The sequence below is a fragment of the Canis lupus genome, chromosome 22, assembly GCF_011100685.1.
Source record: "Canis lupus familiaris isolate Mischka breed German Shepherd chromosome 22, alternate assembly UU_Cfam_GSD_1.0, whole genome shotgun sequence".
Classification (NCBI taxonomy): Eukaryota; Metazoa; Chordata; class Mammalia; order Carnivora; family Canidae; genus Canis; species Canis lupus.
Genome location: NC_049243.1, coordinates 50068977 through 50086126, shown reverse-complemented (window position 1 = coordinate 50086126; position 17150 = coordinate 50068977). Strand labels below are relative to the sequence as shown.

At 50.2% G+C, this 17150-nt stretch overlaps 1 protein-coding gene and 1 long non-coding RNA gene across 2 annotated transcripts in view; one reads left to right on the top strand and one right to left on the bottom strand.

Annotated features, from left to right (window-relative positions):
• LOC102154680 overlaps window positions 1-17150 on the top strand; it is a 92952-nt gene continuing 75802 nt past the window's right edge. The window contains exon 1 of the long non-coding RNA XR_005376522.1: window positions 1-131. This is a non-coding gene — a long non-coding RNA (uncharacterized LOC102154680). The remainder of the gene's footprint in view (window positions 132-17150) is intronic.
• CLYBL (citramalyl-CoA lyase) overlaps window positions 15534-17150 on the bottom strand; it is a 298522-nt gene continuing 296905 nt past the window's right edge. Inside the window, exons 10-11 of the transcript XR_005376521.1 lie at window positions 16218-16354; window positions 15534-15771 (exon numbers count right to left, since the gene is read on the bottom strand). The gene's annotated coding sequence lies outside the window, so the exon portion shown is untranslated. The remainder of the gene's footprint in view (window positions 15772-16217; window positions 16355-17150) is intronic.

The following is a 17150-nucleotide window of genomic DNA, read 5'->3' as shown; positions in this document are numbered from 1 at the left end:
TGGGCGCGGTGGACGCCGCCAACTGCTGGCGGTGCGCACAAGTTCAGCGCTCAACTTCCCGCTCTTAACGAGACCAGGGATCCCTTTGGAGAGGCCCTCGGGAGCCGGCGGCGGGGCTGGGAGTGGCGTGGGTAAGCTGGCCGGCGCGGGTGCGGGCGGCGGGGCACGCGGGCGCGGCAGGAGGAGGGCGCGCGGGTGCCCGCGGCCGGCCGGGCGCTCCGAGAAGTCAGCGCGAGCAGCTGTGACTTCACCTATTAGCCCCGATGTCTTTCCGAGGAGCCTGGTGGAGTTAAACAGCCCACAATGGGCGCTCTGGGGCGCCTCCAGCCTGACCTCCACCCGGGTTTAATAGTTTCATAGGAACTTCATTAAATCAATTACTTAGTGAGCACATCATCATTTATTTGTAATTAGCAGCGAGGAGCGCGTTCTCCCCCCCAGCCCGCGGCCCGGGTCCCAGCGGGGTTGGCGGAGTTGTGCAAGCACTTTTGTTTGCTCGAGTGTTGACTCCCGGCATTATTCGGCGCGGGTAATCTTTACGTCTTAATCTAGCATTCACGGGGCGAAGGGAAAACAAACAGGGCGCAGGCCCGAGGCCAGCCCTGCGGCCCCCGCTGCCCGCAGCCCCGGCCGTGCTGGGCGCGCGGGGCGGCTGCGCGGCCGCTCTCCTCCCGGGCCGAGCGGGCGCACGGGAGCCGGGACCCGGCGGCAGGAGCCAGGCCCGGGGCGGCCCAGGGCCGAGCGCGTTGGCCGGGCCGGGAGGCACCTCCTGCGAAGCGCCCAGGCTCGCGCGTGTGTGCGCACGTGGGTGTGCGCGGCTGCGCGTGGACTCGCCTCCGTCCCCGCTGCGGGGCGCGCGGAGGCAGCTCGCTGGGTGTCCAGGCCGCGGAGGCGCCTTCCGTTGGGGACTGTAGCCCCGGGCGCAGCTCCGCGGCGGCCCACAAACTGCGAGCGCGCGCCTGGAGAGGAGGGGGAGCCGCTGCAGGCCCCGCCAGGCCCCGAGCGCCCCGCGCCGCGGCTCCCGGGGGGCCGTGACCCCGCTCCCCCCCCCCCCCGCAGGCCGCGGCGCCGGCCCAGTTCCGTGCGGCCCCTGGGGGTGTGGGCGCCCCCCTGCGCCCCCGCGCCCCTGCCCCGGGCCCGGTTTGCGCTCCAAGTTGAAGTCCCTGGAGCACGGGCAACGCGCTCCTGCTGCGGGAGCTCCCAGCCCAGGAAATGGCGAGGCCACCGAGGGCCGGGGAGAGGCGGGTCCCTGATGATCCGGTTCTCCCAGGAGCCTGCGAGTGCGGACAGCCGCGAGGTTAGGAAGAGGCCCGGGGAGTACAGCCTGCCACTGGGCCTGGGAAGCCAGTCGCTGGGGGGCCTGGAGCTTGCTCTCCTAGGTGGACCCCGTGTATCTGTGTTTGTGAGAAGAAGGTCTTCGATTTCTCCACTGGTTTGTGTGGCCAGGCGTGTGTGATCCAGTTAACTGTTTGGAGGTAGTGAGTGTGTAAAGGTAGCTGTTGCCTTGTTGGTGATCTTCTGACCTGTGGTTTCAATACAGACTCAATCAGTTGTGTGGAGTTTGTGCTCCAGCAGGCCCAGAGAGTGCATCAGTGGGTGGCTGCATGGTGACAGGGTCTGTCCTGAGGGGAGTGGCCCCAGGGCCTCTGGATTCAGCTGGCTGTGGTTGTGCTCCTGGGGCTGGAGGCCTAGCTTGTCAGGGACCCAGACATGGGCTCTCCTGAGGCCTGCAGTCTGCTGAGCCCAAACCCATGACAACTCCTTCTTTGGGCTCCTAGGAGGTTCCAGCTTCCTCAGTCTTCCATTTTTCTCCTCCTTTCCTCCGGTCTCACGATCCTAAACTCATCCTGTTTTTTTCTCCAGCCTCCCTTTTGTAAAGTTGACTTACAGGTCACTTGGCCCTCAACCCCCGGGGTCTTTGGCAGCCTAGTGCCTGGTGGACAGAGGATGAGAAAGAGGCGGTGGCTCAGATCCTGGCCCGGAATAGGCTCCCTTGAATTGCAGAGATCCCGCTGAGACCCCCAGCTGCTGAGACCCACCCCGGATAGTCTGAGAACTTGAGTCAGCCTGAAAAACAGGAAATGTATCCAGAGAAAAACCATCGACCCACTGGTCTGCAATCCTGGAGAAGGCCCTTTTAAATATGAAAGCACTTTGCAGCTTTGCATACCCTCCCTGCTCCTCCAGTGAGTCCATGCTGAAGTAGTTGAAACAATCAGGCTTCCAGAAGAATTACAGGTTTCTAGAAGAATTACAAGCAAAAGCAAATATGTATGCACAAAGCGAAATATGATTTTTTTAAATGTATCTCCAAATACTGTAAGCATAAGCACTTCTTGAAATTGACATGTTTCTGCTCTGTTAAAATGAGTACCTGTTCATATTAAGTGTATGTTTGGTCAGGATCAGAGAAGTCTACACACACACACACACACACACACAATTACGTCACATTTAAATCCAAGCTGGCAAATTCTCAGAGCCTACACATCCTGGACCTAACCAAATTTAGCACAGCCTTGAAAGAAACAAAACTGAGAAAGACTGAATTTAAAATAAAATTTCTTTAAAAGATTTATTTATTTATTCATGAGAGACACACAGAGAGGTAGAGACACAGGCAGAGGGAGAAGCAGGCTCCCCACCCAGAGCCGGATGTGGGACTCCATCCCCCATGCAGGATCACACCCTGAGCTGAAGGCAGATGCCCAGCCCCTGAGCCACCCAGGCTTTCCTAAAATAAAATTAAAATGTAATTCACCCCTGAGTTTTCTCTCTGCTCCCCCACACACACCCCCCCACACTGGTTAATAAAATCATTTGGAGAAAGGAAGGCAAGTCAGGGAAGCATTTTACGAGCTGGCAGGTAATTTGGTGAAGTGGCTGATTTAGAAAATCTGGATGCTGGCTGTGAAGTTTTCTTAGTGATACTTAGACGATGCATCTCTCCTGGCTCCAAGTCCTGACAGCTCCAAGTCCTAACAGTGTTTGACCTAGTAACTGGCTCACATCTCAGGCTCTGAACCGGCTGCACCCTGGGGCCAAACCACCTGAGGCCCTCCCTCCATATTGGGAGCCCTATGCTCTGCTTGCCACCTTCCAGTGGGGCTCCTCCTATAGACTGTGTGGGGCCCTTCTGGTGGGCTCCTCTTTTTTGTAGGGGGTCCTTAACATTGGGCCCATGACCCTGAAAATTCACAGGCACCGTGTTCCGTTCTGTCCTCATCTCTATGGAGGGCTTTGAACATGCTTCTCATACCAGCTGTGGGGGTCATCTTTCTGACTTGCAGGGAGAAGACTGGCTCTGATGCGTTGTAGATGCAAAACTGGGCCAAAGCCTGTGTGAGGGGACCCAGGAGCTCTTGGCTGCCTGGCTTGGGGTAATGGAGTGTAGGGAAAATTGAAAGGAAGGCCCAGGGAGACTTGGAATAGGAAGGATTATGCTAATATTTTTCTCCTTTCAGGGGGAGAGGGCCAAGGGTTTGACTGCTCTGGCCATCTTTTTTCCTAAGACTTATTTTTAAGTAATCTTTACACCCAGTGTGAGGCTCAAACTCACAATCCCAAGATCAAGAGTCACATGGTCGGGGCGCCTGGGTGGCTCAGTGGTTTAGCGCCTGCCTTCGGCCCAGGGCATGATCCTGGAGTCCCAGGATCGAGTCCCGCATCGGGCTCCCTGTATGGCGCCTGCTTCTCTCTGCCTGTGTCTCTGCCTGTCTCTGTGTGTCTCTCATGAATAAATAAAAAAATCTTAAAAAAAAAAAAAGATCTGTCTTTGCTTTAAAAAAAAAGAGAGAGTCACATAGTCTACCGACTGAGCCACACCATGCTCTGGCCTTTTCTTAAATAAACTGACCCCAAAGAACAAGTTAGAAAAACCTGTGGTCTGTGTCCAGTGTCTGCCGTGTTACTGAGAGAACTTCTAGGTAGGTGCTGGCCTCAGATTGGGCCTCCCCTTTCTGCCTTCAGATCCAACCTTTGGGGGTTCCCAGGTTCCCCTTCTTGGACCTGTGTGGGGGCAAAATCACAAAATGATTCTAGGCAAGAGCTTCTCAGGAATGAGGAACCCAAAAAGACAGGCCAGTCCAGGAAAACACTGCCATCTAGCCAGCGCCTCCCCTCCCGGCCCACCCACCCTGTTATTTGTCACTTTGGCTCTCTAGACCCTTCCTGTCCATCTTGGGAAACAGGGGCTGAGGTGCTCCAGCCACAGAAACATACCTCGAGAAAACTTTAGTGTCTGTGGCCACAGGCAGGGAGATTGGAGCATTGATTTTCTGAGATTCCTCCGACCTGAATGCTGCCGGTTAGGAACAGAGAAATTGCATCATGAAAATGTCATTCTTGGTTCCTTAAACTCCCTTTTCAGGTTGGAAGTGGGTTTTCCTGGAGAGGCTTCCCTGAGCTGCTCGGGCGTTTGGGAAGTGTAGACACAAAACCTCTCCTTCTCTCTCTCTTTTAAAGATTTTATTTTTAAGTAATCTCTACATCCGACATGGGGCTCAAACTCACAACAGCAAGACCGAAAGTCACATGTTCCATTGACTGAGCCAGTCAGGCGCCCCAAAACGTGCCATTTTCTTAAGGGCAAAGGATACCAGACGTGGCTGGTTCAGGCGTGGGTGGTGCTGGGAGCTCCAGGGCCTGGGGACGGGCTGCAGGCTCTGCAGAGGAATACAAGCAGGGGAGGCAGGGTGTGGAAGATTGTTGAAAACCCTCATGTCCCTTACACGCTTTTCTTCTCCCATTTAAAAAGTTCTGGTAGGGATCCCTGGGTGGCTCAGCGGCTTAGCTCCTGCCTTTGGCCCAGGGCGCGATCCTGGAGACCCGGGATCGAGTCCCATGTTGGGCTCCCTGCATGGAGCCTGCTTCTCCCTCTGCCTGTGTCTCTGCCTCTCTGTCTATGTCTATCATGAATAAATAAATAAATCTTTAAAAAAATGAATTTGCAAAAAAAAAAAGTTCTGGTAAAGTAAATGTAACATGAAATTTACCATGTGAACCATTAAGTATACGGTTCTGTGGCATTAGGGGATTCACAATGTTGTGCACCCATCAGCACCCGCCCCCTGGAACTTTGTCATCTTCCCAAACAGATATACGTCCCCTTCCTCTGGCCCCTGAGAACCTCTTCCACTTTCTGCCTCCGTGAACCTAAGGGCTCCAGGTTCCTCATGTAAGTGGAGCCCTGCAGTATGCGTACGGCTTCTGGGACTGGCTTATTTCACCGAGTGGGATGTCCTCAAGGTGCATCCGAGTTGTAGCACGCTTTAGAACTCTATTCCTTTTTATGGCTGAGCGATACTCCAGCACCTGGATATATGCTATTTTGTTTATCTGTTCATCTGTCAATGGACATTGGGTTGTTTCCACATTTTGGCTGCTGTGACTAATGCTGCTAGGAACACAGGTGTGCCTGCATGCTTTTATATGTTTGCATATTTTTGCATAAAAAATATACCTTTTTATGAACCGATGTAAAACACTTTAAACTAAAGGGGAGCTCCAGCCAATAATTGAAATCTCAGATTTCTCACTTGGATCTGGCTTTCTGAGGTCAATCAAGTGCAGCTGGAATTCGAGGGAGAGCCAAAGCATTGTGTTTTCCAGCGTGGTATTCTGTGTGTGTGTGTGTGTGTGTGTGTGTGTGTGTGTCCAGGCCTACCCAGTGCTGCTGCTTCAGAGGAACTATTAACACATTAATATTATCAATAGCAGGCAGTGCCTGAGTCATTAGGGATTTATGAAAACATCTGAAGCAAGTCGTTTCAAAGCGCTGATTTGTTTTATAGTCAGTATTACATTTTATGACAGGCTCTTTTACCAGCAAAATGAGCGTATAAGCATCATACACAGCTCAGTCGATGGAAACTGGTGCCCTGTGCTGCCCTACAAATTTGTGTTCCAGATCCCTTGGGAAGCTTTGGCAGTTTGCAGACAGCTACTGACCCTTGGCCAAAGGGTCAACCCACCAGAGATGGGGAGTCCACCCCCCTTACTTTTCTAGCTGTATAAAAACTAGAGCCTGGTCCGGTGTATGTGGTCGTCCTCAGACTCAATAAGGACAGAATAAGAAAGGCAGTATCCAGTAGACTAAGGCCAAACAGAGACGTTTTCTTGGACACTTTTGCTTTTCTGTTGTGTTTTTTTTTTCTTTCTTGAATTTCCAGAGCTTCCCAGGGCAGATCCTCTAGCTCTGGATGGGTCCTATCAGCCGGGGCACCTGGAGGAGGTGGATGTGTGTGTTTCTCAGTTTCCCTCTCACTCCCTCTGCATTCAGACCTCAGAGATGGGGGTCTGGGGGGTGGGAGGGTCTGGCTGACAGGGTAGGGGGACTCCTGGTGGAAGGGGGAAAGAGCGCACCTCCTCTTCTTCTACCTTTCCCCCCACCCAGGCTGGGATTTGTGGGTCCACTCTCACAGGGCTCCTCTCTGGGAGGGAGATAGCTCTAGAAAGTTCCTTCTCAACGTTCCCAGGGAGCAGGGTTTGTAATATTTTACAGCAGCTGTTTAACATTTCCCTACCTAGTTATTAAACACGAAAGGGAGTAAATTAAAATGGCAAAGTAAAATGAAATAAAAGGCGTCTTTTCTTTCTGTAAAGAGACAACACCTAATTAAGGAATATTTGAATCCCACAAAAATGCAGACTCTCATGGGTGACATAAAACCTCCTTTAAACCAGGAACAAAACCCAGAAAATTGGGGACAGGCCCAAGAGGTAGTCCTTACAGCACAAAGCTCCATCCTCCTGAGACTTCTGACTTGTTTCTCCCTTCCTTTCCCCCTGTTTCCACAGTCCTAGGGGACGGTTAAACCCAAGGGAGTCTTTTGAACTGAGGTTTCTGGGCAGCGTCCCCCCCCCACCCCCTTGAGCAGAGTGGTTGCTCCCCTGTCTGCCCTCCCTGCCCCTGTGCTCCCCTAGGCCTCTGCAGCTCCCCACTCCCCATCCATCCCATCTTGGCTTCTCTCTTTGTCCCTTCCCTGCTCTGGGTTTTTCGATTTTTTGGTTTCTGGTTTTTGCAACACTTTCTCGAACTCCCCCCATCTTTTTGAGGAGCTTCCCTGAAGGGACACCCCGCCCCCTCAACCTCCCAGGGCTGGGAGAAATGGGACCTTATGCCTTTTTCTGATCTCGTTCTTGATGAGACCCCAGGAGCCTGGCCTCTCCTGCCGTTCCACCCTGGGGGCCCAAAGGCGCTCCTTCCTTCCCACTGAGCCCCACTGTCTTCCATGGCCTTTGGTCCCGCTGTGGCCCCAGAGCCCTTGGCCCTTTACTTGGGAACTCTGTTGAGTGCCCCTGCCAGGAATGGAAGTTGGAGAGCGTGTGGGGTGCTCACCGCACCCAGGGGAGAAGGCACCAGCCTGGGCTGGGCACCTCTGCCTCTCTGGGAGGGACAGCGCTGCTGCAGCGGCTGGAGCACAGGTGGCAGGACCGAGCCCCTCCTGTGGTCGCTGCTCTCACCTTCACTGCCCCCCGCCACCTGTTCTTTTGGGAGAGCATTGTGCTGGCCCTTTAGTCCTGACCTTGGGACGAAAGAAAAGTAAGGATGGGGAGGCTCAAAATAGATGGACTGATGTGTCCTGAAATGTCTCTGCAACTTAAAGAAATTCTGGGTCATGTCTCTTCTCAAGTTTGACTTTTTTTTTTTAAGATTTTATTTATTCATGAGACACAGAGAGAGAGAGACAGAGACAGAGAAAGAGAGAGGCAGAGACACAGGCAGAGAGAGAAGCAGGCTCCATGCACCGGGAGCCCAACATGGGATTCGATCCCGGGTCTCCAGGATCACGCCCTGGGCCAAAGGCAGGTGCTAAACCACTGCGCCACCCAGGGATCCCAAGTATTTTATTTATTAATTTGAGAGAGAAAGTGAGTGAGAGAGAAAGAGAGAGAGAGAAAGAGAGCACAGGCAGGGGGAACAGCAGATGGAGAGGGAGAAGTGGTCTCCTCACCAAGCAAGGAGCCCAGACGACATGGGGCTTGATCCTTGGACTCCAGAATCATGACCTGAGCTGAAGGCAGCCGCCCAACCAATTGAGCCACCCAGGAGCCCCTGCATATGATGTTTCTGACTAAAACCCTGGGTGGGTTTTCCTTTTAGGAAAAGACCACAGTAATAAATCCATCTGACATCTATGTGGTATCTCCCCAAACCTTGGCATCTTGCTCATGTTCTAACCCAGGCACTAGCCCTCCAGAGGACAGTGGGCGGGCTTTATCATTTTAGGGGCGAGTGGATGGACTCACATGGTAGAAAGGGTAGGACCAAATTAGTTCAAATCTTTTTTTTTTTTTTTTAAACCAAAACATAGGGATCCCTGGGTAGCTCAGCGGCTTAGCTCCTGCCTTTGGCCCAGGGCATGATCCTGGAGACCCAGGATCGAGTCCCACGTCGGGATCCCTGCATGGAGTCTGCTTCTTTCTCTGCCTCTCTCTCTATGTCTATCATGAATAAATAAATAAAATCTTAAAAAAAATAAACCAAAGCATAATGGACAGAAATAATAAAAAAAAAAAAGAATAAGGTAGAAAGTGATATTGTGGTTTGGTGACCAGCTCTGTCATGTTTTCTGATATAATAGGATCAGCAGATGACCAGCATCCCATTATCATCTCTCCTTCAAAAAACAAACAGATGAGTGAATGGGGAAAATGGATGTTTGCCTGACCCGATTTGTAAGCAATGCTCCAGGCCGTGGTGCGTCTTCTCTGATGTAGAACATAACTTTTCCACGGAGAAGCGCCTCATTATCCTTTCCATTGAACTTCACCTTCTCTCAGAAGTCAGCCCTTTCACCATCTCTGTCTAGTCCCAGAGGCCAGGCTGGTGTGTCCTCTGGAGCCATGCACTCTACCGACTGTAACTCACTTGATTCCACAACAAGGCTGGGAAGCAGGTACTTTCATTACATCCGTGTTGCAGATGAGGAAACCGAAGCATAGAGAGGTGAAAAATCCAGTTCAAGGTCACACATCTGGAAGTGGCTGAGCTGGGATTGGAGCCTCACTAGTCTGGGCTCCACAGTCCATACTCCTGATCCTGCACAATGCTGCCTCTCAGCTCTTACCCTGCTGGCATCTTTGTGTATTTTTTAAAAGATCTATTTATTTATTTTTCAGAGAGATTGGGAGGGGGTGGGGGTTCGAGGGAGGGGCAGAGGGAGAGGGAGAGAATCCTCAAGCAGACTCCGTGATGAGTACAGAGCCCAACGTAAGGCTTGATCTCATGACCCTGAGATTATGACCTGAGCCTAAACTGAGAGTCAGATGCTCGACTGACTGAGCCGCCCAGGTGCCCCTCCTGCTGGCATCTCACATGCAGTATCTCACAACTCAGTGAGCGCCCTTCCCCACATGACACCACACTGTCTCTGTATAGTGCATGTACTGACTGTTCTGCCCAAGATGTGTAAAAACACGTTTTTATCCTTCTTAAGCAATTGTAAGCTGCTTGAGAGTGGAGACTGTGATAATCAGCTTTAAATGTCCTGAGGTACCTATTGCTTATACAATGTAATAATAGATACTCACACATATTTTTAGAATCATGCTAAATCAGCTAGAAAAATCATCTGTCCCCCAGGGATTCAATGAGTACCAACTATGCAACAAGCACTTATTAGGCCCTGGTGAGCAAGTTAGATAAGATTTCTGCTATTAAGAAACTTAATTTTAGGAAGAGAAACATGATAAACAGATAAAACAAGAAAACTATCAGCTAATACATTGGAAAATTAAAATAGGATATGATAGTGATACTTCAGAATGGGGATGAGAAAGGACTTCTCTAGGAAAATAAGATCTAAGGCAGGCTATGAATGACTAGAAGGAGTGAGACATGCAGAGAGTAGAGAAAGGGCAATTCTAGATAAAGGAATAGTTCAAGCAAAGGCCCTGAGGCAGGGAGATTGCTGTCCAATTTCTTTAGCAATTTGCAGGATTTCCCAACCTCAGTACATGTCTTAGCTTGAACTGCCATAACAAATTACTATGGACTAGGTGATTTAAACAACAGACATTTTTAAAAAATATTTATTTATTTATTTTTGAGAGAGAGCATGGGGTGGGGATAGGGGTAGAGGGAGAGGGAGAGAAGCAGACACCCCACTAGGGGGCAGACCCCAATGTGGGGCTCAATCCCAGGACCGCAGGATCATGACCCGAGCTGAAATCAAGAGCCAGACACTAACTGACTGAGCCACCCAGGCACCCCAGACATTATTTTCTTATAGTTCGGAGGCTGGAGGTCTAAGATCAAGGCTCTAGCAAAGCTGGTGTCTAGTGAAAGCCTCTTCCTGTTTTGGAGATAGTTGCCTTTTTGCTGTGTCTTTCCATGGCAGAGAGTCTCCTCCTCTTCTTTAAGTGCACTCATTCCTTCAAGGGAGCCCCACCTTTGTGACCTCACTTAAATCTAATTATTTCCCTGTGGCCCTACCTCCAAATATCACCCTGGGCATTAGGACTTCAGCAAATGAATTTGGGGCATGCAAATATTTAGCCCATGGTAGCACTATTGACCTCTGGGCCGGGTAATTTTTTGTGTGTGGGTGGTGGTGGTGGGGGTGGTTCCTGTGCCTTGTAGGACATTTAGCACTGTTCCCTCCCTCTGATCTATACATCAGATGCTAGGAGCAATCCACTCCCCTCTAAACTGTAGAAATAAAGCAATATCTTCAGACTTTGCCAAATGTCCCCTGAAGACAAAATCATGCCCAATAAGAACCACCAAGTTAGAGGACAGGAGGGCGGCTGGAGTGGCTAGAGTGTGGTTAGGAAGATGGGTGTGTAGGGATGCCTGGGTGGCTCAGCAGTTGAGCGTCTGCCTTTGGCTCAGGGCGTGATTCCCAGGTCTGAGTCCCACATCAGGCTCCCTGAGAGGAGCCTGCTTCTCTCTCTGCCTTGTCTCTGCGTCTCTTTCTCTCTCATGAATAAATAAATAAATCTTAAAAAAAAAAAAAAAAAGAAGATGGGTGTGGTTCAAGACGAGCTTGGAGAGAGAGAGAGGCTGGGCTCAGATCAGGTGAGGAGTTTAGATGTTTAGATGTTACCAGAGGTTCAGTGCAAAGGTTTAAACTGGGGCCTGGAACGATGTAAGTAACTTTCTGGGAACTGAGTCCCAAGTAGGGGGACTGGCTATTATGCTGGGGGCAAGAGGGGAGCAAGCATTGTAATGGCCCGGGCAATGGGGGAATGGAGGCGGACGGCTATCTCCAGGGTATGTCTCAGATGACAAATTGGCAGCACTTGCTGAACCAGCAGAAAGAAGTGGAGATGATGGAGAGAAGCATCAAGGATTTGAATCCAGCAACAGGGCAAGCAGCAGTGCCATGAGGAAGGTGAGGCCTTTAAATGAAGGGGCAACAGCAGAAGGAGAGGGAGAAGCAGACTCCACTGAGCAGGGAGCTCGACGTGGGGCTCGATCCCAGATCCCCGGGATCATGACCTGAGCAGAAACCAAGAGGCTGCCACTAACCAACTGTGCCAGCCAGGTGCCCCAAGAGAGTTTTTAATTAGTTGAAGTATTTTTATGTTGTGTACAAAGAGTTACACTAAGGTAGGTAGCCCGGGTATCTGCAGTTAAGGCAGGTGCCCTGGGTGACCTATTCAAGGAAGTTGACCTGGTCTCACTACTGCAGCCTGTATCCTCCATACACTGCTGAGAACCCCCAGAGCTCCAGTACCCAGGCCCTGAGGCCGTATTCCCAGACCTCACACCGTATGGTTTGAGCAGAGGCAGCAGGAACGACAACCCTGGTCACATTTCCTCAGATGGCTTCCTGAGGAGAGGAAGAGCCGCTGGTCACTACCTTGCTCTCTCGGAAGCAGCGAGCCAAAAGGCCAGAGAGGTTTTGATAAAAGCAGGACATCTTAGCCCTAATAACAAGAGGGAAGGCATGGACTATGGCTGAGGTAGGGTAGGCTGGTGGTCTTGTCAATGGGCAGATAGGAGAGGCTCTGGGGATTGCTCACCTTTTCTCATTGAGGCTGGAGAGTGAGCACTGGGGTAAGAGCGTAGGAAGAGATGGAAGAAAGTGTGCAGAGGCATCTGAAGAGTGGGAAAGTGCAAAACTAAAGACTATGTCGTTGGCCGTGTCACGTGTCCATTTGCTGTTCGTGTCTTTGAATTAAAGTGACACCAGCCGGTGCCTGGGTGGCTGTCAGTTTACCGTCTGCCTTGGGCTCAGGTCATGGTCCCAGGGTCTCGGGATGGAGCCCCACGTCAGGCCCCTGCTCAGTGGGGAGTCTGCTTCTCCCTCCCCTTCTGCTGTTGCCCCTTCTTTTCTCTAGGTCTCTCTCTCTCTGTCAAGCAAATAAATAACATCTTAAAGAAAAATAAAGTGACACCAGCCAGCAACACTGAGCAGTTTTTAAACTCTTTCATTATTATGGTGAAATATACGTGACAAGAATTTACCACGCTAACCAGTTCCGCGGTATTAAGTACATTCACACTGTGTGCAAGTGTCACCGCTGTGCTTCTCCAGGTCCGCCTCGTTGTCCCTTGCCGACACTCTGCAGCCATTAAATGGTAACCCCCACCCCCACCCCCCAAAGCTCCTGGGAACCGCAGGCGCATGTTTCCTACCCAGCATGTTGGGGTGCGGACATGCTTGGGCGCCCAGCCGAGTGACGTAGGCGTGCTGGGGAGGTAGAAGGGAGCAGGGGAGTTATAGGGGTTTGCGAGGCAGGGGTGCCAGGGGTGGACCTTGTACGTCAGGCTGTGTAAGCCCAGGCTGAGAGGGTGGGAAGAGGTGACCAATGATGTCTTTGGAGTCCAAAAGATGGTGCTGTCGTCTTTCCTTTCCTTTCTTGTGATGCCGTAGATGGCAGGAGTCAAAACTCATTTCAAATTGATTAATTAACATGGTTCCCTATTGCTCGACACCCCTGAAGAATGTTCCACACAAGAGCCCGAAGTAGCCACTTGAGGCACCCAGCATCACCTCCCCTAGGACACATGCACCCAATTAGGTAGGAGGAGACACATACGGGGTTTATTTGGGGAAAGAGGTACATTTTCTATGAATAGCATAGCTATGTGAACAGACAGGCTGACAGATGATTCCACTTTATCTGATCACACAATATGGGCATCCGCACTGTGTGAAAACCCCCAAAGCTTCAGGAACTTGCAAACGTCCTTCTTGCTTTCTGCATCTCTGCCCTATGCTTTTCCCCTCAAGACTGAAGTGGAGGTAGAAAGGCCCCTTCTCAAACTCTATGGGCTTTCTGCTCTGACATCTCCTCACACCTCACCTCTTCCGTGCTTCTCACGCCCTGGGCTGTTTTCTGCATTGTTGACTGAAATAATCTCTTCTTTCCAATACACCAATCATCCTTTCTGGTGACCGAGTTTTCTGATGTTGCCTATGTATATATATTTTTGGCCTACAGATTATGTTCCTGGAAGATGCACTTGCACTATGTAGAAGGCTACACCTGAGAAGGCCACACCTGAGAAGGCCAGTCCCATAACCCAGATGCCCTTGACGAGGAGGCAGAAAGACACAGGGGGTGGGCTGTTCCACAATGGGAGAAGCTGAAGAAGGTCACCTGATACCATGGCACTGGATTAAGTGATTCATAGACAAACCTAATCTCACATGAATAATGTTTCCAGGAATACTTTAGAAGACCTAGGAGGGCATCAGAATGGCACTACAGAGACCCTGTAGGGCTACGTCAAATTTCGTATCAACGATGCAGAACATTCTGTAATAATGGCAATGTTCCATACTGTGCTGTCTCGTGTGGCAGCCACTAGGGTCCTGTGCCTGCTGAACTCTTGGAACATGGCTAGTGCAATCAAGGCACTGACATTCTAATTTTATTTAACTTGAATTTATTATTATTTTTAAAGATTTTATTTGTTTATTCATGAGAGACAGAGAGAGAGAGAGAGACAGAGAGAGAGAGAGAGAGAGGCAGAGGGAGAAGCAGGCTCCATGCAGGGAGCCTGACGTGGGACTCGATCCTGGGTCTCCAGGATCACACCCCAGGCTGAAGGCAGGCGCTAAACTGCTGAGCCACCCAGGGATCCCCCAATTTAACTTGAATTTAAATGGCCACATGAGACTAGTAGCTGCCATACGGGAGTGGAGCTTGTAGGAAGTACCGACATGCTAATCAGTTACAAGCTTTTCAAGAAAGATAACATCACTTTAATTAGATTTACTCGGTATCTAAGAGATCATGATTGTCTTTGGCTGTGAGTGTTAGGAATCTGAATAACCAGGGCCATGCAGGTGGGTTCATATTCTCCCACGGCAGGAAGGGCAGTGGTGGGCAGTGAAGGACTGGACCGGTGGGTAGGACAGGGCCTTGCAGAACTCTTTCACCTTCCAGTTTTACTATCCTTGTGGTGTGACTTTCATCTTCAAGGTTATGAGAAGGCTTCTGTTCTTTTTAGAATCAGCTCTGGATCCTAGACAGGAAAAAAAGAAGATAGAAAAAAAAAAAAAAAAGCAGAAGGCAAACCAAAAGCTTTGCAAATCAAAATGGTACAACTTCCGGGCCCCTGGGTGACTCAGTTGGCGAAGAGTCTGCCTTTGGCTCAGGTTATGATCTCAGGGTCCTGGGATCAAGTCGTCCCACCCCCTCTGGGGGTTGGGCTCCCGGCTCAGTGGGGACTCTGCTTCTCCCTCTGCTATTCCCCCTTCTTGTGCTCTCTGGCTTGCTGGCTCGCACTCTTTCTCTCTGTGAAGGAAAGAAAGAAAGAGAGAAAGAGAGAAAGAAAGAAAACCTTTAAAAATATATGGTACAACTCCCGTGGCACAGAAGTTGGCAAGCTACAGCACAATTACTCACGCTATTGCCCTTCAACCAGCAATCCCACTTCTAGGAATCTGTCCTGAATGGTATCAGGCATAATACAAAATGACTCATGGGTAAGATTACTTACTGTGGCATTACTGGTGATTAAAAAACAACAACAACAAACAAACCCTGGAAATAACCCAGTGTCCATCAACGAGGGACTGTTTGGATAAGTCATAGTAGACACAATAATATTGTGCAGTAAAAAAGAGGAAGTGCTACACATATAGCCACGGGGTAATCGCCAAGATACAAGAATAGGAAATAAAGAACAGTGAAGACATCGATGTAGATAGTGTTGATATGCATCCTTTTGTGTGCACACACCCACGGACTTGCTCATACTTGCAAGGGAGACACAGGAAAAAGAAACAATAGGACTAGAGGAGGAAGGGAACAAGGCTGGGATGGGTGGGGGTGACATCCCTCTTGACTTACAAATACATAAAGGCCTGATTTCCGAACCCTCACATATAGAAGTGGTTGATAAGAGCAACCTCACCCAGTTTCTCTTTCAGTTCCTTGGTTAGACTTGAGTGGCATGGGCACAGCCACTGCCAGCTGCCAGGGCATGTGGGAGGGGAGTGTTTTACTGGGCAGGTGGCCCCTTGAGCCCAGTGGGGATTCAGTAAAAGAGAAGAGGGGAGGGGATGAGCCTTTGGGCAGCAGCGTGTCCAGCCCGCCCGAGCCACCCCAGTGCCAGGGCCTCTTGCCTGGGCCGCGACTGTCTGTCGCCGTGACTCCTTCACGCCCGTGCCAATGGGACCGCGCCAATGGGACCGCCACCATAGTTTCACTGCCTGTGCAGGCCATCCACGAACTCTGTGCCTCATTTCTCACTCACAGGCCAGGGAGATGGGCCTGTGTTCATCATCCTCTTTCCAATACAGCAGGAAACATGTGTAAGGCAGCTGGGCCACTTCCCCAAGGCAGTGAGTGACAGGGGACAGGCTGAAAAGGAAGTATCGACATATTAATCAGTTACAAGCTTTTCAAGTAAGATAACATCATTTTAATTAGATTTACTCGGTATCTAAGAGATCATGATTGTCTTTGGCTGTGAGTGTTAGGAATCTGAATAACCATAACGTGAATAATTCACGGTGACCTCACATGTTCTCTCATAAGAAGTGATCTGGAAAGTATCACATTTAAAAGTATCTAGGAGTGGGCAGCTCGGGTGGCTCAGCGGTTTAGCGCCGCCTTCAGCCCAGGTCGTGGTCGCGGAGACCCGGGATCGAGTCCCACGTCGGGCTCCCTGCATGGAGCCTGCTTCTCCCTCTGCCTGTGTCTTTGCCTCTCTCTGTGTATCTCTTAGGAATAAATACATAAAATCTTTTTAAAAGATTTTATCTAACAAAGGGCACCTGGGTGGCTCAGTCCGTTAAGTGTCTGACCTTTGATTTCAGCTCTGGCCATGGTCTCGGTTGCAGGATGGAGTCCCCTGTCGGCTCTGTGCTCAGTACAAAGTCTGCTGGAGATTCTCTCTTCCTCTCCCTCTTCTCTGCTTCCTTTTTCTCTAAAATAAATAAATCTTTAAAAAGAAGAGGGTTCACTCTTGGTGTTGTATATTCTGTAGATTTTGACGATTATATAAGGACATGTATCCACCATTATGGTCTTATTCAGCATAGTTTCACCGCCTGAGAAACCCTCCATGCCTACCTTTCCATCCCTCCATCCTCACTAACTCCTGGTGACCGCTCCTCTTTTCACTGATTTTTGGTGACATTTTTGATTATCATAACTGAGGGGTTAGGATGATACTGGCATCTCATGGATAGAGGCCAGGGATGCCGCTAAATACCCTACACGGCACAGAATAAGGACTTTCCTTAATCAATGATCATGTGGTGTACACAGTAGATAATAAATATTCAGCGAATGAACACTTACCAGTGAAGCATTTGGATAACCCAGGCAGAGTTTATATACACAGAGAAAAGCAAAAGAAAACATTGTCTAATAAAATTAAAGTCCTGGGAGCCCGGGTGGCTCAGCTGGATAGGTGTCTGCCTTAGGCTCAGGTCATTATCCTGGGGTCCTGGGACCGAGCGCTGGGTTGGACTCTGCACTCAGTGGGGAGTCTGCTTCTCCCTCTCCCTCTGCCCCTCCTTCCCTGCTCATGCTTTCTTTCTCTCTCTCATAAATAAATAAATAAATAAATAAATAAATAAATAAAATCTTTAAAAAATAAAATAAAGTTCAAGCCGTGTAGCTACCCAGTTTGGTAGAGTGGGCAGGTAAGGAGAGGGCATTTTGACAAGAAGCAGGCCATTTTCTTCAATCACCATGCACAGAGATTGCATGTACCATGTGGGATAGAGTTT